The sequence below is a fragment of the Diabrotica virgifera genome, chromosome 7, assembly GCF_917563875.1.
Source record: "Diabrotica virgifera virgifera chromosome 7, PGI_DIABVI_V3a".
Classification (NCBI taxonomy): Eukaryota; Metazoa; Arthropoda; class Insecta; order Coleoptera; family Chrysomelidae; genus Diabrotica; species Diabrotica virgifera.
This window is the reverse complement of record NC_065449.1, coordinates 238500142-238518096: the sequence shown is the minus strand read 5'-3', so window position 1 is coordinate 238518096 and position 17955 is coordinate 238500142. Positions and strand designations below refer to the sequence as shown.

The following is a 17955-nucleotide window of genomic DNA, read 5'->3' as shown; positions in this document are numbered from 1 at the left end:
TGAATACCCTTTTCTTTACATTTATTGGTATCTTTTTGTTTTTAAACACATCACTGAGTCTTCCTACACTCCTACCGCTGCTCAAGCCATTCGGATTCTTCTAGTTATCTCTGCCGTTTGATTCTGTTTCCCTACTTTGATCGTGTGACCTAGGTATACATATACAGGGTGTCCCACACTAATTTAGCCACGCTATGGGACAAAATGGGACAAAAAGTGGTCTATTCTACTTGTAATGCACTTTAATATGGCGTAGAAAAAAATCATCCCCTAAATATTCATCCCTTAGTTACAACCCCGAACTTTAATTTTTTTAATAGCACCCTGTATATTTTTTTATAGTTTTGGATGTAGTCTTCTATCGCCTATTTAACACATTTTTTGAAAATAAAATCGGTTCGTAAATAACCAAGAAAATATCAGTTTGGATTTGTTAATTATGTGTCCCAGACTAATTTATCCAGGCTATATTTCTTAAACGAATAGAGATTTTCGAATGGGACAAAAACTGATCTATTACATTTGTAATACACTTTAATATGGCGTAGAAAAAAATTATCCCCTAAATATTCATCCCTTAGTTACAACCCCTAACTTTATTTTTTTAAAATAGCACCCTGTAAGTTAGGGATGAATATTTAGGGGATGAATTTTTTTGTACGCTATATGAAGGTGTATTACAAATGAAATGGATCAGTTTTTGTCCCATTCGAAAATCTCTATTCGTTTAAGAAATATAGCCTGGATAAATTAATCTGGGACACACAATTAACGAAAATAAACTGATAGTTTCTTGGTTATTTACGAACCGGTTTTATTTTCAAAAAATGTGTTGAATAGACGATAAAAGACCACATCCAAAACTATAAAAAAATATACAGGTGCTATTAAAAAAATTAAATTTAGGGGTTGTAACTAAGGGATGAATATTTAGGGGATGATTTTTTGTACGCCATATTAAAGTGCATTACAAGTAGAATATATGACTTTTTGTCCCATTCGAAAATCTCTATTCGTTTAAGAGATATAACGTGGCTAAATTAGTCTGGGACACCCTGTATACTCTTCGACACTTTCGATCTCACTTCCATCTAAGTCGATTGTAATATCTTGATTTTTTACATCCGAAAATCCCGACAGATTATTGGCATAAAAATTTAGATTTTTCAAGACACGATATTGTTACTATCTCTCGACTAAAATTTGGCCATGCCTGTTATCCCGCAAATCTATATAAAATAAATGTAATACAGTCAGATTTGTGCGAAAATTGCAATACAGTAGGTGACTTGGATCATATATTTTTTGAATGTGACAAATATGTGACAAAAAGAAATGTACTGAATATGCAACTATTGCAAGAAAACGTTTATCCCCCATATAATAAAATCTGATGAACTTACTAGCTTTGAACAAACCGTCAATCTTTAGGATTCTTCTAGATTGTGTTAAGTCGTGTAAATTGAAACTTTAGATTATAAAATTAGTCGTGTAAATTAATAATACCCCGTATTATCCCTACTTAGTCTGTGGTTAGTCACCCTGAACGATCTGGGTGCGAAAAGTTTTTTTTCCCTTACCTACCCTGGATTGTTTTTGTAATGGATTCGGAGATGGATTCGTAATGGTCTTGGTGTATGGTGAGGCGTCGATTTCAAGAAGTGTTGCTGACAAAATGGGCGCAGTTCCCAAAGGCCATAAAAGAAGAAAAAAAATATCTTGATTTGTCATCACTTTTGTTTTATTTAAATTCATTTTTAAACCGATTTTTTCAGATTCTTGTTTAAACTCCTTTAGCATGTAGATTAGTTCTTCTGTATGATTGCTTATGAGTACTATGTCATTGGCAAATCTTTATCATCACCATCAATGGTGCTACAGCCTTAGAGCCTCGACCTTCTTAAGTCTATTACGCCAGTCAGTCCTATCCATTGCCAACCGTTGCCAGTTTGCTGCTCCTATTTTTCTTCCATCCTCATCTACACCATCCTTCCATCTGAGTTTTGGCCTACCCCTATTTCTACTTCTGACAGGTTGCGACATAAGGATTCTTCTAGGAGAGTTGTTCTGCTATGATCTTGCTAGATGTCCTGCCCATCTTAGTCTTCATATTCTTATAAGAGATACTACGTCTTTACCACCAAATTTTTGTTTGTATCTGTGGTATACCTCGTAGTTGTACCTCCTCCTCCAAACTCCATTTTCACAGATGCCACCGAATATTTCTCTCAGGATCCTTCGTTCAAATATAAGCAGAAGGTTTTCATCTGCCTTGGAGATGGTCCATGCCTCTGATCCATATGTCAACACTGGTTGTATATAGAGTTGCACAAGTTTGACTTGAATGTTTGAACTTGACTTGAGTTTGACTTAATTTCAAGTCAAACTCAAGTCAATCCTTCTGACAAATAATTCAAGTCAAGTCAAACTGGTCAATCGTACAGGTTTGAAAATTCAAACTGTTTGTCAAACTAGTTTGAAAGAGTTTGAACACAGTAGATATACTTTTTTGTCGAGATTGCCATGTTAGTTGCCAATTAAGATAAGAAAATTAATAATACAATGAGTGCCACATAAAAGTAACTTAATACAGGAAGCGATTATAATCAAAATAGGGTCGTAAATTTAAATTTCTTGAAAATCATTCCTGTATGCTTAGAACTGCTTGCTGGCAAGTTCCGTTTTATCGATATAACTTTAGGATAGGTAAAGGTCCCACCATCTTTAGCATAGGTGACAAACTGAAAAGTAATTGGTATTCGCTTAGTAAAAATTTTTTGTAACGGCATGCGTTTTCACGGTACAGGGCGTTGAAGAACAAAAAATTTTACACATTTTTTACGATTTTGCCGAAACTACTGGCAACATCGTATATTATTCGTTATACAAAAATTTTTACTAAGCAAATTCAATTATTATTTTCCAGTTTTTCACCTATGCTAGAGACGGTGTTACCTTTTCTGAAACACCTTTCTGATTCAAACTTTCTGCATTCAAACTCTTTATGATGACAGAATCGAACAGCGTGAAGCCAGGCCGAGGGCCGAAAGTCCCTTAGAATAAATAAAAATTTCTTTTGAATGAAATATTTGCAATTAAAAATAACAGTAAATTTTCCCTGTTATGTTCACCCCTGTAACTTATTAAAATAAACATTATAGAAGTTTTCGGGGATGTTCGTCCCTCAGAAATAATGTAATCTTTCATTCTGCGTTTAAATTTTTCAAAAATACTTATTAGTTTTTACAGGATTCGAAAAAAATTAATACATTTAAAACACATTGAACATTTTGACAGGCAACATGTTACGCCAATGTTCTTAAGGGTTAAAATTTATAATAAAAAAAGACTATCGGGCTTTTCAATAAACAGCTCAAAATAAAATGATTTGGAATTTTTATGACTTTCTTTTATTAAAAAAGGCATTTATTTATCTTAGGGCCAGTTCCAAAAACATCTGGTATTAAGATGTACCAAGTTCCCTCGAAAACACCACAATACAAAAGTATTGCTGTATTATATTCTTTGGTATTTCCTTAAAATTCAAAACTAACCATTGGGTTTTATATCTACAATTTAAATTTTTTTCGGATAGAAGCTACAAATGTTGGGTTTGCATTTTAAAAAAATTAATGTATAAATCGAGGGGTTCGAGCGGAAACACGATAACTAACAAAACCATTGTTTAGAGATAATCGCGATTAAAGATTTTTGGAAGTTTGAAGATTTAAAATCGTCATAGGAAGTTTTATCAAATATTTGTTATAGCCAAATGGTAGAGAATTGAATATTTAGTTAGAATAATTTTAATAAGTTTAATTTATAAAAACGTCTTTACAAAAAAAAATAAAACGTGATATTTATCGGGTTTTACCTCGTTGAATGAGTATAACATTTGAATTTTTTCAATTATAAAATAAAAGTTAATTGTATATTATTCCAACAAAAATAAATAAATCTGCATTCTTTTTACAAAATTAAAAGGTAAAATGTGTTTTCTTCCGATTCTTCTCACATCATTACGTCTGGAATCTGGAATTCGATCTACGATATAATTACCGGTTTTTAAATTTTTTATTCAAGCATGCACCTCTTCTGGAAAATATTTTCTTGGCACATGTTTATCAAATCGGTTTTCTTTGCTTCACTTATTGGAAAGGCACTTTTATACAACTTTCGTAAATTGCCCGGAGTTGGTAAGTCTGTGGTTGCTTTTTAGTTTTTGGGATGAAATTTGTTTTAGCCTTTTAGGGCGTAGAGTATGAGGTTTTTTTTTTAATTCAAACCAATATCTTCTGAGATATTTTTATTAACTGGTTACCGTTTTCCGCTATTGTCCTCTTTAGAATATCATACAGTAGAATCACTGTTAGCTATAGCATTTATTATATCATTTGAGAATATTCACAGCGTTTTTTAAAAAAACTTTTGACACACTGGAATTCATTCATGGTGTAAGCTAGTGGAAAGAAACATTTCTTACTAAATGTTCGTTCCTTTCTTTGGGAAGTTTTAGGGACAAGTCTTGTCCAAATTAGTTTAACAGTTATATTGTGCAAAATAAAAATTTTTCTAGACTAAACTACTACTACTAGATTCCAGTAATTTTTACAGAGTTTCAATAGTTGTCAGACAACTTTTCAGTACACTTAAATTCAAATTTACTACAATTGATTTGCTGTGGTAGTTGGGAAGCTCTGAGTTTGTTTTTCATTATAATTATAGCCCCATTCTAACCGCTTTTTTGTTTTCGTAATATTCAATTGTCAATTTACGCCATCTTTTACTGGGTTTTCGCAGGAAAAAAGTGTGCTGAAATTTAATAAACTATCATATTCTAAAATTCTTTATCGGATTTTCGCATGAATATATTTTGTCAAAATGAACAAGTTTGTAATCTTCGTCTCCGATAAAATGAATTATCAGTTTTTAACTTAGAAATGTTTCTAATAAAATTAGTAACTTTACACAGGAAAAAGAATATAAATGATTCTACCGGATTCTCATATTATAAATATGTTTACAACAAAGTATTTTTATCAGTAAAGGTATATGTCGGGTTGGTGTTATTTGAAAATATGAGTTAACGGTTTTTACCATGTTTGGTTTTTATTAGATATTGTGCTTAAAAATGTTAATATCAAATAATAACATTTACTAGTGGTAGGAGACGTGTTTTTACTACAGCAGAAATAAAAATACCGGATTTCATAATTTTGGTATTTATCGGGTTTTCGCTCGAACCCCTCGAAATATGCATTAAGCTTTCTTAATTATCCTAACTAGCGCGTTTATTGGGTTTTATTTGTCTGTCTGCGGTTTAAATATCATATCAGCTAACGGACCGTTCAAGTATTACGTAACGCAGTTTGGGGGTGGGGGGTCAAAAATCTTCAAAAATTGCGTTACGCAATAGTTACACTTCCATAAGAGTGCGTTACGGGGGGGGGGGTTAAAAATCTTCAAAAATCGCGTTACGTAATACTTGAACGCTCCCTAATACATTTCTATGTTTATTGAAATTTGTCAAGAAAAAATTTTGGACAAAGGCGTAGGCGGTCTCATTTAAAATTGAAAATAAACACGTTGCGTAATATTCAAACTTTTCAAACTGTTTGAAGATGTTTGAATTCAAGTCAAACCTACACATATCGAAATCAAGTCAAGTCAAACTTTTTTATAAAAAAAGTTTGATTTTCAAGTCAAGTCAAGTTTGTTGAGTAAAATCAAACTAGTTTGACTTGATGCATCTCTAGTTGTATAAGGGTTTTGTATGTGGATATTTTTGTTTTTTTGGCTTAAGTTTCTGCTTCTCATATGTCTACTCAGTCCAAAATAGCATTTGTTTGCTAGGATTATCCTTCGCTTGATTTCTTTCGTCATGACGTTCTCCTTGGTGATCAGGGAGCCTAAGTATGTGAATTTGTCCACCACTTCAAAGGTAGAGTTATCAACCGTGAATTGATGACCGATGTTTCTGGCTCTATTGTTGGGTGTTGATGCCATCATCTTAATTTCCTCCTCGTTTACTTGTAAGCCCATATTTTTGAGGCCATTGGCAAAAGATGACTTAAAAATCTGCCATCAATTTTAATTCCACGTTGTTCTCAATTTAACTTCTTGAACCAAGAACCAAGAGTAAATAATTTTGGAAAGATAGTGTCTCCCTCTCTCTCATCTCTCCGTTCTTATTTTGCTTGTTGTTAGACCTTCTGATACATTTATTTGCATAGTTGCATTGTCATATATGTATTTTAGGAGTATTCTATATCTCGAATCAATACTTGCGTTATTCAATCCTTCTAATACGGGCCAGAGTTCTATTGAATAGAATGCCTTTAATGTAATTCACAAATGCCAAATGAAGTAAAAGTAAGTAAAAGTACCTGCGCATTTTTCTAAGAGGTTGGAATAACACCCCAAAGAGACACTTGTTCATTAAAATTTTTACCGCCTCCAAAATAGTTTGACCTCCAGCTCCATCTCCTTTGTTATTCCGGTGTCTCCAGGAATTTTTCCATTTTTCATCTGTTTTAATTTTAAGGCAGTTATTAAAATTGAAGAGTACCTACATATTAAAATTGAATTTTGTTTTGGGATTTTGCAACTAATTTCTTCCTATATGTATAAAATTGTTATCAAAATCCTCACAAAGACACAAGATTAGACAGAGGATGTTATTGTATTTCTTGTTTTACATTTTCTTATAGAAGCCGCCACGTGGATCATTCCTGATAACGAAATTGTTTCCTGAATTCATTGTTTCTGGTTAGAAAAATGCTTATAGTCATATAACTTAGGGTCAATAACAATAACATTGTTAGAAATAAAAGTTCACAGCAGAATTATAATTAATTTACCTACAATATTTTTTTCTGTTTATTATTGTTGTTTCTATGCCAATAGGTAGGTATTTTATTGGTTTTCTAAATCATTTAGGTACCGTTGAAATTCGATAACATTGCTTGTAAACAAAAGAACGATGATTAAACATATTCTTATCTCAAAACAGTTCGGTATCATTTGGTTCAAGGAGAACAGTCTTAGACAAATGTGCTAGCGTTCCATAGTAAATGGTAACCTACTTATTGCTTATTACTATAAATATAATAATATATAAAAGGTAAATCCTTATTTATCTGGGAATAAAAACAACTAATAGTAGAAGATGAAATAAAGAAAATATTAAAGAAAGGATAGTAAAGGGAAAACAGGTGATAGGAGAAGAGAATTCGGTACTGTGGCAAAAAAAATAAGAACAGAAAATAAAAAACAAATTTACAACACAATATTAAAACCGTATTAACCTATGGAGCTGAAGTCTGGAAATTAACCAAAAATTACAAAGAGACTAGCCACTGAGATGGATTTTTGGAGAAGATCAGCAATAAGATCTAGACTCTAGACTAGAACACATAAGAAACGACGACATTAGACAACAAATGAAAATAGAAAGAACAATCATAGATGACATGGAAAAACAACAGCTAGTATGGTACGGACAAGTAAGACGAATGGTGGAAATAAAAATCCCCAAAAAAGTGATAGAATGGACCCCCATAGAAAAACGAAAACGAGGAAGACCAGCAACTACATTGATAAAGGGCATCTCCAAGGCGACGTCGGAAAGAAAGGGCCTAGCCGGGTAAGATGATGAAAACTACCCCCAACTCGATTCTAATTCCATATAGGTCACCGTTTAGCATATATAGTGAAACTCACTTTCTGAAATTTTTAGCTCCTTAAGTGGTCATGTGACCCACCTAGAGCCTAATTAAGGTTTTTATGTTTTTATTTTTTTTTATCTCAGCCGCATCGAGAACTAGCGAGAAACTTTAAATAAAAAAGTTGTAAGCTTTAAAAAATTCTGTCCGAAAAAATTTTGTTTTTAAATTTTTGACGGGAAATTTAAATTTTAGAACGATTTTAAAATTTTAAATGAGTATAAAAAAATAACTAAGACATTGGTTTTCACGGAAAAAATATATAACGTGTATTTTTGCATAGTGTTCCACCCTGAATTTTTTCAAATTTTTAAAATTGGTGAAACACACCTTTAAAAATAAAAAACCGCATTTTTTCGGTTTTTTTTTTCGTTTTTTGATACAATTTTATACATAGTTTTCAAAAAAGGTAACAACGTCACTAGAATAGGTAAAAAACTGAAAAATAATTGGGGTTTGCTTAATAAAAATTTTTTGTAATGCCATCCATTTTCAAGATACAGGGCGTTGAAAAAAAAATTACACATTTTTTACGATTTTGCCGGAACTACTGGCAACATTGTAATAAAATTTGGCGAGTTTTAAGTGGTAGTTGTTGTGCATTTTTGACATACAATTAAGAATTTTATATTTATCATTGGCGCGCATAGGGGTAATGGTCTGAACTTTTTAAAGAAAAAGATAGTACGCCACTGAAATATTTCAAATTAACAATCTTTTTTGAATTCCTCGTTCAATTTGTGACAAAAAATCTATCTTCCTATTTTTTCAAACGACGCGTCATTTTTATTCAAAAAATAAAACATCTTAAACCTTACAAAGTATTCGAACTTCTAGTAGTTTCTACATCTATGTACATAAACTCGTACATATATCCATTATAAAAACTAATTCGAATACTTTGGAAGCGTTAAGTAAGATATTTTATTTTTTGCAGCAAAACGGCGCGTCGTATGAAAAAATGAGAGGAAAGTTTTTTATCGCAAATTGAACGAGGAATTCAAAAATGATTGTTAATTTGAAATATGTCAGTGGCGTACTATCTTGTTTTCTTTGAAAAGTTCAGACCATTACCCCTATGCGCGCCAATGATGAATATCAAATCCTTAATTGTATGTCAAAACATGCACAATAACTACCTCTTAAAATCCTTAGACAAGGAAAGAGAGAGGACGAGTAATCCTATGACCAAAAGTGAAGCCAAACCGACACCAGAGATTTTGATCATCGACGTAACGTGTGATCCAAAATTATTGTCACCATAGGTGGCTCTGAACGACAGAGATAGCTATACAGTGCATGTCTATTCTTAATTCAGGTATACTTTCCAGTTTACGTCAACTTTGCAGTGTACGTCAACTTAACAAGAAAAGTAAGGTTATGTAGAGATCTTGTTTGATTTTATTTATTATTGTTACTTATAATTTTGTTAATTCTTTTTTATTTTTGATTAAAGTTCTGGTTTTGACTGATTTTTTATGTTTTATAATGTTAATCAAAATTAATTGATAAACCAGTGATATAAATTCAGATTAAAACAAGACATACGTAATTTTTTGCACGGGTAGCTTTGATCCCAATAATTGTGGATCGCTCGTTATCTTTGGGGTATTGTTATGCATTGAGTATTTAAAATAAAAACATGAAATGTATTTAAAATGAAGAATTTGTGTACGGTAAATGTTTTATTAAGTTGCTCATATTACGTACATATGTTTCAATACATACTATGTTTTTATTACGAATTTTAGATGATGATTTACTTTATTTTTTATGAAATTTTAACCTTCAACGAACACCCACCACTGGCAACCCATTGTTATTTTTGACGTGACCGCCATGTTTTTGGTGACAAACAAACCAAAAACTGGCTTCACTTTTGGAACGTGTGTGTTAAATTAGTGTTATCCGTCCTCTCTTTTTTCCTTGTCTAAGTTAAAATCCGCCAAGTTTTATTACAATGTTGCCAGTAGTTTGGGCAAAATCGTAAAAAATGTGTAAAATTTTGTTTTCATCAACGCCCTTGTATCTTGAAAATGGATGGCGTTACAAAAATTTTTTATTAAGCAAACCCCAATTATTTTTCAGTTTTTTACCTATTCTAGTGACGGTGTTACTTACCTTTTTTGAAAAATATACATGTATAAAACTGTATCAAAAAACGAAAAAAAAACGAAAAATGCGGTTTTTTATTTTTAAAGGTACGTTTCACCAATTTTAAAATTTTGAAAAAATTCAGGGTGAAACATTATGCAAAAATGCACGTTATATATTTTTTTCGTGAAAACGATTGTCTTAGTTATTTTTTATACTCATTTAAAATTTTAAAATCGTTCTAAAAAGTAAATTTCCCACCAAAAATTAAAAAAAAATTTTTTGGACAGAACTTTTTAAAGCTTGCAACTTTTTTATTTAAAGTTTTTCGCTAGTTCTCGATGCGGCTGAGATAAAAAATAAAAACATAAAAACCCTAATTAGGCTCTAGATGGGTCACATGACCCTAGGGGGCTAAAAATTTCAGAAAGTGGGTTTCACTATACAGGGTGTCCCGAAAAGAATGGTCATAAATTATACCACACATTCTGGGGTCAAAAATAGTTCGATTGAACCTAACTTACCTTAGTACAAATGTGCTCACAAAAAAAGTTACAGCCCTTTGAAGTTACAAAATGAAAATCGATTTTTTTCAATATATCGAAAACTATTAGAGATTTTTTATTGAAAATGGACATGTATAATTCTTGTGTCAGGAACATCTTAAAACAAAATTATAGTGAAATTTGTCCACCCCATAAAAAATTTATGGGGATTTTGTTCCCTTAAACCCCCCCAAACTTATGTGTACGTTCCAATTAATTCATTATTGTGGTACCATTAGTTAAACACAACGTTTTTAAAACTTTTTTGCCTCTTAGTATTTTTTCGATAAGCCAGTTTTTATTGAGATGCGGCTTCTTTTTCAATATATTTACGTAAAAATTTTATGGGGGTTTTGTTCCTTTAAACCCCCCTAATGTTTGTGTACGTTCCAATTAAACTATTATTGTGGTACCATTAGTTAAACACAGTGTTTTTAAAACTTTTGTCTCTTAGTCTTTTGTTCATAAGTCACCTTTTATCGAGATTTTTCAAAATATACCTAAAAATGTAAATTATAAATAAATTTTCAGATTATTAACAGGTCTCTATAACCGTACTTAACCATATACAAATATGTGGTGGATTCGACAAATATTCAAAATATCTCGATAAACACTGGCTTATCGAAAAAGTACTAAGAGGCAAAAAAGTTTTAAAAATAATGTGTTTAACTAATAGTGCCACAATAATAATTTAATTGGAACGTACACAAAAGTTTGGGGGGGTTTAAGGGAACAAAACCCCCATAAAATTTGTATGGGGTGCACAAATTTTACTTAATTTTTTTAAGATATTGCTGGCGTAAAAATGCCACATGTCAATTTTCAATAAAAAATCTCTGAGAGTTTTCGATATATGAAAAAAAAATCGATTTTCATTTTGTAACTTCAAAGGGCTGTAGCTTTTTTGTGTGCACTATTGTATATAGGTAAGTGAGGTTCAATCAACCTATTTTTGATCCCAGAATCTGTGGTATAATTTATGACCAATCTTTTCGGGACACCCTGTATATGCTTAACGGTGACCTATATGGAATTCGAATCGAGTTGGGGGCAGTTTTCATCATCTTACCCGGCTAGGCCCTTTAAGAGAGGAACACTGACACAATAGAAAGGAGTGGCGATTAGGAACGGAAAGAGAACGCCACAAAAAGCAATTATTTAATATTATATAAATCCTTATTTATGCTGAGATTGGGATTTATATTTAGTGGTAAACTAATTGTAGCTAATGGGGAATCAAGTTGGAATCAGGTGCTTCTGATGTCACTACTCACACTCTATGAACTAATTTATGGGATACGATCAGAAATTTCCCGATGCGCATTGATATAAAGGGAAGGGAGACATTAGTCACTCCCGCTATATTATCCCGGATATTACTCCATATAAACCAAGGTGTTGCATATTACAATTTACTACAAATCTAACGCAGCTCATTAGGAACTACTGAAATGGAATTTTACCAAAATTTAATTTGTTCGGTACCCTTTCGTTATTGCATACACATAGAACGAAAAATGGATCAAAACAAAGACATCCTAGACGAAGTTTAAATGAAACAATTAACACGGATTGGTCATGTAAGTTAGCACAGGTAATCACCAAAAGCAGCACTGGAATGGTATCGGAATCATAATAAGCGAACCTATAGAAAAAAGCGTTTCAAATGTGATCTATCACTTCTACTTCTACAACTGCAAGGAAACCCAATCAGCATTAATATAATATTATACAAGTCTATGCTCCAACAACCGATACTGAGATACTGATATTGAACAATAATGGGAGATCTCAATTCAAAAGTGGGAAAAGGTAAAGTTGAAAACATCATTGGTAAGAATGGACTGGACTACGGAATGAAAGAGGTTGTAGACTACTGCAGTTCTATCAAGAACAGAACATTATTGTTATGAATACATGATTCAAACTAACATCTCGCATATTTTACAAATGGAAATTGCCACAAGACAATAAAGCAAATTGCATTATAGAAATCACATAGACTACATAATTATTCCTTAGCAAAAACCTACCCCGTGCAGATGTTTCCATCAACCACACCTTGCTTGTTGTTAAATTTAAAAATAAACTAAAAAGAATCAAAACAAAAAAGAAAGAACCAAAACCAGACATGAACTTATTGTAGATGGTTAAAGGAGATGGGAGACACTAGACTAGACCATAAACATCCGCTGATTTTAACCTTCCGCAACTAACATAGGTTTTCTGAACATTAAAGCTAACATCCGTCTCAGAGACCGACAAAAAAATGTGTCCATTTCCATTGAAACACTTTCAAACGCAGGGTTGTGTTTACTCCTTGAAGGAGTGAAATTAAACAAGAATGATATGATACCTATTTTTAATTTATTAAGCCTCTTAAACATTAGCAAAATACCAAAGAAAATAAAAACAATTATACAACATCTCATTTGTGAAAAACAAGCTCAATTTTTCTACTGCCGTTTTTTTTGTACCTAGCTTCACCTTTTATTTCTGGCAATTGGGTTACTAAATTATCAGCACTTGTTCGCACGTTGTTTCGTTAATATAAATATTTTTTCATCGAGCATGTCACGTCCAATATCGGTCTCTGAGACAAAATTTGTCGATAATTGCATAATCACTTTAGACTCAAACTAAAGACTCAAACTTCAACACTAAAAATAGGCACCTGAATCAGACAGCTACTGATGGCGGCGAAGATACATAACAAACAATTTGGATATAATCGTAAAAACTCTAAGTGGTCCGTCTCACAGACCGAATGTAATTCACGGAAGGTTAATATCACAAAAAGGTATTAAAGACAACGGAAGAATTGTTAATACATACCATCAGATATGCCGAAGATACGGTATTACTTGCCGGACCCTAATAAGAGCTACAAAATTTGTCGAATAAGGTAGCGAGTGAGGGTGAAAAATATGGTTTTAAAATTAATGCTAAGATAAGAAAAACAGTGGTCACGAGAAACAATAGTAACAAGCATATTAGTAAATGACAAACTAATTGAACACTTTGAAAAGTTTAAATATCTAGGATGTTGTCTCAGAACAAGAAGTTAAATGTAAAAGAGAACAGGACAGAAACGCATTCCTGAAAATTTAACAATTTTTCACCAACCGAGATGTTGATCTAACTCTACGATATCGTATGATAAAATAGTATATACATATGTTACGGTAAAATTAGATAATCTGGTAATTGTACACAATTACCAGTAATTGTATACAATTACCAGATTCGGCTGTAAATGTAGGAAATATTATTTAAAAACCCTTTATTTCCTACTTTTACCGGTAATTGTATACATTTCCCAGGGATCTTGGTAAAAGTAAGAAATTCATATACAGTCAAAGAGAAATGAATAGTAGATGTCAAATAGATTTTATAGATAATCAATCCCAAGCAGATAATTAATTCAAGTGCATTTTTGTCTACCAAGATCACTTAACAAAATTTGTACAATTAAGACCGTTGAATCTAAACGTCCAGAAGAAGTTACATTAGTTTTTGTTGACATATTTTGTGCCTTTGGAGCTCCTAGCATTCTTCAAAGCGACAATGGACGAGAATTCTCCAACATAATTTTGGAAGAACTGTGCTCCATGTGGAAAGATTTGAAAATAGTGCACGGTAGGCCAATACACAGTCAGTCACAAGAATCTGTTGAACGTGCGAATAAAGACATTGAAAATATACCAAGTTCCTGGTTGAATAGCAACCAAACAAACAAGTTGTCAGAAGGTCTTCGATCTGTACAATTCGCCAAGAACCCAGCTTATCCTTCTGTTATCAGTGCAGCTCCGTGTGAAGCTATGTTTGAGGTTCCTGCCAAAATTGGTTTCAAAACTTCATCACTGCCAGAAGATGCTCTAGAAAATATTTCGACTGAAGAAGATTTGGAAGGAGAAGGACAAGTAGAAGAAACCCAATCAGGTCCTGATTCTGAAGAACGTAAAGTAGCGGAAGTGGACGAACCAAATGAGCTTCTAATAGAACAAGAACCAGGAAAACCTGAGCAACCATCAGTTGCGATTCTAGAAGAACTATTTTTTTAATCAAATTTCAGATAGGCGAGATTCTGTTGCAATTACGCGAACATGTGCAAAAGAAGGTCTTGAAAAGCAAGCGAAGAAAATGCTTAAAATGTCAAACTTGAAATTTCCTCCTGTCGGTGATACGGTAAGATTAAGAATGCCTGAGGTTAACAGGGCACGAAGTGATTTTAGAAATTTTTTGCTGTTTTTATGAATATTGAAAATGAATTATACAAATTTGGTACTAAAGAAGGGCGACTTCCACAGTTGTATAGCAGAAATAAATTTACCATCTGAAAAGAATCATTCATTTCTCTAGACATGGTTCCAAAACTAAACATTTCATTACGCGAATAGGTATGCTAGAAAAACGTCTTCGTCAGGTGGGCAAGGCTATCGGCGATGTGCTTACAAAAGTAAATGTAATACAGATAAGTGCAAAAATGTAAAAAATGGAAAGTTGTGTAATTCCAAGTTCCATGAGAGTTTGCCATGTCACAACAAATAGTAAGTATAAGTAAAGTAGTAGTATTAATTCAGGTAAAACAGCTCAATTCAGGTTAAACAAAATGTCTCTTGTTTTTAATTCAGTTCAATAAAAATCACACTTCTTCAGTCTTCAATCATCATCATGAATGGTGCTACAGTCCTATAGAAGAGCCTCGACCTTCCCAAGTCTATTACGCCAAGTCTATTACTTCTTCAATAGCTGTTGGAATTTATTGTTTGTTTTTATTTAATCATTTTACTTACTTTTACCGCTGGTCCTTGGTAATTGTATACAATTACCGGTAAAAGTAGATAATTGAAAATAATTTCCTATATTTACCGTCGGCCCTGGTAATTGTTTACAATTACCGGTAATTGTATACAATTACCAATTATCTACTCTTACCGTAACATATACACAGTATTCCACCAAATGGCATGGAAGCCTGGACGCTGACAATTAGCCCGTTATGACGTCTGGAAAACTTTGAGATCTGGATAGGTATTCCGCTGCATCCAAAAATTCCATGGACTGACCATGTTAGAAATGAAAAAGTTTTAAGACATATGAATAGAGATCGTGAGCTTGTAGAGAAAACATCTTATCTTGGACATATATTCAAACTCGAGAGATGAGAGATATAACTTTCTTCAACTAATCTTCTTCTTCTTCTAAAGGTGCTACAGCCCATTGTGAGTCTTGGCCTGCTTAACAATGTTCTTCCATTCTGCCCTGTCGAGTACTTTCCTTCGCCACTGCTTGATGTTCATGGTTTTAATATCCCTTTCTACGTCATCTATCCATCTTTTACGTGGCCTTCCTCTTGTTTTATTTCCTGGGGACTTCCATTTCTGAATTACTTTTACAGCTCGATTTTCTGGCATTCTCTCTAAGTGATCAAGCCAGTTTAGTCTTTGTGACTTTACAAATCTAACAATATCTTCGCTCTGCATTAGCTCATCCAGCTCGTAGTTCATTTTAATTCTCCACGAACCATCGCTGCATTAGGTTGGTCCAAATATCTTCCTTAGTATTTTGCGCTCAATTATTCTCTTTCAACTAATAATGGAGGGAAAAATAGATGGAAAGCGTGGTCCTGGCAGACGACTAATAACCTGACTGCGTAAGATCAAGGATTGAACAGGAATAGACCTTAATAAAAAAAACCATAGAGATGAATTTAAGATGTCATCGCCAACATCCAGTAGAAACGGCACCTAAAGGAGAAAAAGGTGGTCATGTAAGCAGAACGCAGAACGACAGAAGGTAGATGACCAAAAAATGTATTACCTACAGACATTACAGTGGATACCAAAGGAATGAAAGAAAAGAGAGAAGCTGTGAAGCTATGAAAGAAAACCAATTAAACTAAGCGAACATCCAAAACTAGAGGCAGGAAAGCAACACTAGCTTAAAAAAACCGGTGTATTTAACTCTAAAATACAACTGGGAAAATTAGATTTCTCAGAACAGTGAAGGACATCATAATTACAATTGCTGTGCTCTGTGCTGTCGTGAAAAGTCAATGTTGAACATAAATGTATGAAACTTGAAGATAACACTGTTTTTGCTTAAGACTTAAAACATAGTTGAATAGATAGAATAGGAGAATAAAGGAGAAATGTAAACAACTGAATGTACAAGTAGAATGTTGGAAAAATAACTTAAGAAAGCAAGACATATATCGATATTGATCATCATTTTGTGATACCACTTAGAGATTGGTCCAAATGTTAAATAAAATAACAATGAAATTTAATATAAACAAACTTCTTTTTATAGAAATAGCTTTCTTAAAAACGTTGAATATTTTTTTATTGATAAACAAACCATTTCATAATATTTATGTAGATATGGATATAGTTGCAACAGGTAAATTATTTATAGATTGAAGAATCGGATGCAAGTATTTTCTGCTTCTGTTCTACTTTTAAATGCTACGTTAAACGCCCCCCAATACCCCCCACTTGCCGCGCACTCCAACTGATAACGTTATCACAAGGCTACGTTCAAGAAGTAGCTGCAGCGAGTAGCGACAAAGACGTACCAAAAAAGACGATAATTTACGTAGGACATACGTCAATCTATTGTATAATATGCCGTATATGCCCCAATAACCAAAGAACTATAAATCGTAAGAATTATCATGTATCATTAGGTTTTAGAAAAAAATCACTCACCGATTGCTGCGAAAAACGTTGGTGGGTGCAGTATAACAACACTCGCGGTGAAACAATATTGTGACACGTCTTCCAGACCATCCAGGTCTCGATTGAACGTGGCTGACGATGGCTGGTCTGGTATCTCCCACCCGAAAGGCTACGGTGAGGTTTCCTTCCTCTGTCTTGCGTTAGATAAGCGGTTATATCTTTTTGCAAATCGAAGAATAAGCTACTTCACCGATAGGGATTGTTTTCGAAAATTGATATTTAACACTGGCCTGCGTTTCAAAACTGTTTTTGTCAGGTTAAGAGTTTTATAGGTGATTTTATATGCATATTTTTCTTCAACTAGGTCAAATCTTTTTGCTATCTTACATTAAAAAAAGTATAGGTATTATTGAAATAAGGAACATAGGCTGTTATTCCACACAGCAATAAAATTTGTATTAAGTGCAGGTAGTGTTCATGGTATGTATTAGATCTACAGGGTGCCTACATCAAGTGCCTATCCTTGCTTCCACTGTTTTACTCCAAGAGTATTTAAGTTCAGAATGAATTCCTCTACAGTAGACTCATGTTCTTGCCTGCTATAGTTGAACAAAGAGTTTTTAATAATAGATTTAGAATTTAAAGTCTTGCATGAGCTCTGAGTAACTTCAAAAATGCCCGTCTTTAGCTTGGCTTCACATATATCTACGAATCTACATAGGAATTTTTCTCTCAGAAATTCAAAAGCTCGATTTTTTTTGTAAATTAACAAAATTAACAAAATTTTTCATAAGGCCAAGTTTTATATGGAGAGACGGAAGTAGAATTTTTTTAGCATCTACCAGAGCTTTTGAGAGAACGTTGTGGGAACAAGATTCAAGGTTAGGTCTCACTTTCCAGGCACGT

The 17955-nt window shown here is 33.0% G+C and overlaps 1 protein-coding gene across 2 annotated transcripts in view; it reads right to left on the bottom strand.

Moving 5' to 3' along the window:
• Window positions 1-17167, bottom strand: part of LOC114328000 (zinc finger protein 91) — a 448200-nt gene extending 431033 nt beyond the window's left edge. Inside the window, exon 1 of one of the 2 annotated variants that reach the window (XM_050656367.1) lies at window positions 17080-17167. The gene's annotated coding sequence lies outside the window, so the exon portion shown is untranslated. The remainder of the gene's footprint in view (window positions 1-17079) is intronic. The other variant, XM_050656368.1, reaches the window with a different exon arrangement.
• Between the last annotated feature and the right edge of the window lie 788 nt (window positions 17168-17955).